This window comes from Emys orbicularis, chromosome 3, assembly GCF_028017835.1.
Source record: "Emys orbicularis isolate rEmyOrb1 chromosome 3, rEmyOrb1.hap1, whole genome shotgun sequence".
Lineage (NCBI taxonomy): Eukaryota > Metazoa > Chordata > Testudines > Emydidae > Emys > Emys orbicularis.
In genome coordinates this window covers 203,074,578-203,080,172 of record NC_088685.1, presented here as the reverse complement: position 1 = coordinate 203,080,172, position 5,595 = coordinate 203,074,578, and the positions used below count along the sequence as shown (strand labels likewise).

Genomic DNA, 5,595 nt, shown 5'->3' with positions numbered 1-5,595 from the left:
CAACCTCAGTGCGAGAGGCAACCCCAGAACCATCTGGAAGGAGGGTCCCAACTACGGGAAAGTTTCCCTCTGCTCCCATTGACTGCTCTACTTCCCTGGGCCCTTCTTCCTCCTTAACAGCACAGGTGCTGTCTAAGCGGAGGTGGGACAATTCTACAGTGTCCCGGAAAGCCTCATCAACATACCTCTCTGCCTCTCTCAGCTCCTCCAGTTCCGCCACCCTGGCCTCCAAAGTCCGTACATGGTCTCTGAGGGCCAGGAGCTCCTTGCACCGACTGCACACATACGCCACCCGCCCACAGGGCAGGTAATCATACATGCAACAGTCGGTGCAATAAACTGGATAGCCCCCACTCTGCTGCTGGGCTTCTGCCTGCATTGTATCCTAGTTAGTGAAAGGGTGGTTTACAGAAGGAAGTTTTGGAATGTGGTTTGGTTTATAGGTTTTAGGGGGGGGCCACGGGGATGGGGTTACGGCTGGCGAGGGACTCCCACTCCCTTCCCACTCCCCTTCTAAACTCCCTTGCGAAACTCCCTGTTAGCAGCCCCTGGTCGCTTGTGCGCGGCTTTATAAAGCCCTGGCCTGAGTGAATGCCCCGCCCACTGAGTAAGGCTCAGCCAATTACCAGAGGCTTCGAGCTTTCAAACCTGCCTCCAACTGCCAGCCAGAGCACATGGTCCCTCAAACAACCAAACAAACAAACACAAGCTCAGCACACAGCAAGTAACCCCCAAACACAAACAAACACACACTACAGACAGTCACTTACCCCACAGATGCTGTATTAGCTCCTCCTTCACCTGGAGAACTCCCTTGCGAAACTCCCTGTTAGCAGCCCCTGTTCGAAATGTTATGCAGTCATATTTTTGGGAAAAAAAGAAAAGAAAAAGGACGTTAAATCCATTATTCATGAAGGACCAAAAATCATTCATCCCGTATCTTTGGCAGGTGTAATGTTGGGAGAGAAGCTCCACTTTTGGAAAAGTAAGAAGGAAACATTCCTCTAGCAAGGTAATTTAAAAAAAAAATGGCAGACATTTAAAGCTGCTTAGAGGTTTGGAATGTTACAAGGTCTTCCAGTGGAGATGGATTGCTGGGCAGAGCCAGATGAGACAGGGAGACACGTATGATAAATGCACTTTATCACATATCTGCAATTTATTATGCGAGTCTGCAATTTGTCTAAAGCTGCCACCTCCACACAAATTATGTTGACATAGGGAGGTGGCAGAATAAATGTGGCTGGGCTAGTACGTTTCCATGGCAGTTTTGTAAGACTGATATTCAAAATGTTGACAATGGAGTTCTCTAAGGGAATGTCTATAGTTTCCGGGGATTGATGCTGCGGCAATCGATGTACTGGGGGTCGATCTAGCGGGTCTAGTGAAGACCTGCTAAATGGACCGCAGATTGCTTTCCCATTGGCTCCGGTAGTCCACCAGAATGAGAAGAGTAAGGGAAGTCGACGGGAGAACGCAGTAAGTTGACCTCAACTCGTCGAATCCAGCTACATTATTCTTGTAGCTGGAGTTGCGTAACTTACATTGACTTACCCCTGTACTGTAGACAAGGCCTAAGTGTTTGCAGACTACTGAATGTCAAAGATGAGGTGCTAAGGCCCAGACACTCAAAGGTATGGGCACTAACTCCAGAGCCGTCCCTTAGGTATGGTGAATCAGGGTGACCGCTCTAGACCTCGCGCTTTGGGGGGCCCCGTGGGTGGGGAGGTGAGGCGAGCAAGCGGGGTGAGGAGGCGAACGGGGGAAACGAGTGGCAGGCAGGCGGGGGGGCAAGGAGGAGCCTCCCTACCAGAACCTCCCCCCCCCCCCCCCAGTGCCTCCTGCCCACCAGCAGGCCCCGCTGATCAGCGCCTCTGCCTCCCTCGCTACACCTACCGCCTGCCGCGGATCAGCTGTTTCGTGGCATCAGGAGGCGCTGGAGTGAGGATCGAGGGTGCCACAAACTCCGGGATGGGGCAGGGGCAGGGCGGGAAGAGGCGGGGAAGGGATGGGGCGGGCCAGGGAGGGGCAGGAAGAGGCGGAGCGGAGTGAGGATGGGAAGAAGCAGGGCAAAGGTGGGGCCTTGGGGAAAGGGGTGGAGTTGGAGGCGGGGCCTGGGCGGAGCACCCCCCCAGCAGATTCGAAACTTGTTGCCTATGTCCCAGGCCCCACACCCTCCTAAGGAAGACCCTGCCTAACTCTAATTCATTTCAATAGGAGTTAGGCACCTAAATACCTTTGAGGATCTAGGCCTAAATCCCTCCTGTGATATACAGATACCCTTGTCTCCCATATGAGTTAAGGATGCTTAGCAGAAGCCTCTGGCTACCATGGAGGAGCTGATGTTACATGTGTAGGTATACCAGTCTTTTCAAAAACTACTGCTCCTAAATGAGCTGAGAGCCGCTTTTAAACTTGGTGTTGATTTTTTTCCCATGTAGTAGAAAACTCTGCACACCAATGCATGTTTGTAAAGATGCTTTTTTAACCTTTATCCATTCCTGGAGGTGAAAGCTGTACTGTCGGATTTTAATGAGTCTTGTATCTCCTTATTTCTTAAATAAAAATATCAGGAGATGTTTAAATACCCAGATAGTGCGTTCCACTAGAATAATCAGCAACACTTTGCAGTAAGTGGCAAATCACTGTTAATTTCTTTGGAATTCACTGATAAAACATTAATCATAACGAACTCCTCTGGGGAAAAAAAGTCCCTATTAAAATGCAGCCAGTTGAGGAGGTACAAAGCCCACCGTAAAGCAGATGATATGCTTAATGAGTGTACTCCAAATCGGTGTAGACCTGTGATTACCGTAAGTGGTCACTGTTGACTTCCTTGGAAATTGTGCACACCTGAAAAATCAGTCCTTGGATGTCTCTGCATTTCTGAGGTGGGCAGCTGTAGCCACATGTACCTAATTGAAGATGGTGACTTTAGTGACTAATATTTAATTAATACAGAGTGGAATGACTTCAAAAAGCGAGATTGAGACAGGGTCGCATCAGAATATCCCATCCTCCAGTGATTAGGACACTCAGAGATGGGAGACCCCAGTTCAAATTCCATCTTGTCATCAGGTAGAGGGGGGAATTGAAGTGGCATCTCCCACATCATGGATGAGAATGCTACCTACGTGGGGGAGTTAGCTGTGCTCAAAGCACACCTAGCAGATAAGGCCATGCAGGCGAGTTAGCTGGGTCAACCCATATCTTCACATGTGGTTTTAGGATCTCAGTGGGGCTTAGTTGGGAGATATGCATGCAGATGCATCTGTACGGCAGTAGTGCGCATGCCCTCAGGTAGAAACTTAGGCAACTAGGGAACTTTTACATTGAAAATTCAGGCACTGCATAAGTTTAGGTGCCTACGGGTGTTTTGTGGATCGCAGTAACCCCTAAATCTGGGATTTAGGTGACTAAATCCCGTTCTGGAGCTAGACCTTATTGCCTACAGTGAGCTCTGGATCAGACCGTCTATGCTGTTTGCCTTACCTCTGTAATTGCATTCATCCACAGACCTGGATACGCAAGTTATATTTTTGAAGTAATTTTTTTAACTGCGCTAGTTTACACAATGGCAACAGCCATCAGCGAAGAAGAAGGAGGGAGAGATGACGGGACTGAAGGCGCTTTTCAGAATCCTTATGGTGCTTCTTGATCCAGGGTAAGGATGCCTCGCAATATCTATCATGAAGTCTTCGTCACGTAGCAGATGTAATGGAACATGAGGTGGGCATGACATAAAGTTGCTGATCAATGTAGTTGTTATGTTCTTGCGCAATCTGGTTGTGTCGGCCCGTATCATCTGGAAGTGATGTCATGGGATTACTGCTGGATGATCATTATGTTTTATTTTAGTGATTAGATCGTTAATCTTTAGTTAGTGGATGAGACGTCTGAACTGTTCTCCTCACCCATCTCTCTCCTACCTGGAAATGGTTACATTTTCATGATAATGTGATGCTTGTGAAAAGCCCTGAATTTAGGGCTGACTTCAGTGAGAGCTGACTTCAGTGAGAACAAACCAGGTTCTTATAGCACCGATAGTAGATAATGTTTCACATCCCCGACTGAACCACAGTAGAGTGCAAGCTCCTTATTAATTCTTTGAAATGCCTCCTCTAGGCCGTGCTCTTTCCATGCTTATCGAGGCCTTGCCCTCTCCACTGAGCAAAGTGGTGAGTTATTATGGTGCTTTTGTGAGATGGAACTGAAATCAGACTGCAAACACCAACTTGTTTCACATAGGCCTGCAAGGAGAGACGTTGGATGGGAATGTCTTGCGATCACTGCCCTTTGAGGATGGATTTGAAATGGTAACCTACAGGTAAAACCTCTTTATCCCCTTTCCCCAGGAATTATCTTTTTGAAGTAGGATGAAAGTAATTTCCATGTGTCAGAGACAGCGAATGTGATCCAAGAGTTAATCCAAGTATCAATCACTAAGAAAAGATCCAGGAGCCAGCTGGCCAATCAGAGGGGTGTTGTGAAATTAAATTCCCTCCGCTAACCTGCCAGTTATGTCACACCCTCTCAGCACCAGAACGGGGTTTATTTTTATTTTTGCAGAGGAAAAGGAAATCAGAGACCAGCTGCTGAAATGAAGTAGATGACTGATTCCCCAAACGCCACTGCCCCCCGACATATGGTGATGACGAACATTTCAATTTTAACCAGTGAATGCTCCAAAAGCACTTCTCCTAGTACAGAGGCTGTGGCTGACTAACACTCATTGAAGGTGAATGGTGACACATCCCCTCAGCAATCAGAAGCCACCAACATCAGTGCCTTCAGCGAGTGTTTCTGTGTGGTTATTTCAAGAGAAGCTGCAGGTGCATTACTAGAGTGAAAATCCTTTGGTTCAAGAGACAAGAGGATTATTTGATGCCCCTAGTTAGAGAGAGAGAGAGAGAGAAAAAACAGGCAGCATCATTTACTGATGCTGTTTACTCTGGCCATGAATGCAGTAGCTACCCCATGTACTCTACTGTGATTACAGCATCTGCCTCTACTCGGGCAGCACATATACTAAAATCGGAACGATACAGAGACGATGAGCATGGCCCCTGTGCAAGGATGGCATGCAAATTCATGAAACATTCCATATTTTTATTGCTTCTGCCCCCATGCTATCTTTGCCTCTTTTTAAATTGAAGTAAATATAGGCGCTTTGGTGCCAGAGGTTCTCTTTGGAACCTACCGTGGGGCCTCGGTCTTGGCTATTCCTGTCTAGTCCATGCTCTGCACCATCGGTTCTCAACCTATTTACCACTGTGGGCCACATATGCAGCTCTCTGTGTGTTATGTGAGCTGCAGCCACACAATATATATACTAGCTGTATAGCCCTGAGGATGTCACATGGGCCGCAGCAGTGTGCTGATTGGGCCACAGGTTGAGAACCACTGCTCTACACTCTTTATCTTAGTCAGAGGAAATGAACATGTATGGTAAGATTTTATGAAGTGGCCATGTGTCAGGGCACTACTCAGTCCCCAGTGAGCTTCCCTTTCCTCTGGTGTGCAGGTGTTCAGAGGACGGCCTCTAAATTGATTGCTTGCAGAGGAAGGAGAAAAAGCTTTTGGGAAGACAGGGCT

General features: G+C 47.8%; 1 non-coding gene across 1 annotated transcript; it reads left to right on the top strand.

The window, feature by feature from the left end:
* The first annotated feature begins 5,002 nt into the window (after positions 1 to 5,002).
* On the top strand, positions 5,003 to 5,111 carry LOC135876915 (U6 spliceosomal RNA). Its single transcript, XR_010561327.1, has one exon. It is a non-coding gene; the product is annotated as a U6 spliceosomal RNA (small nuclear RNA).
* Positions 5,112 to 5,595: the final 484 nt, after the last annotated feature.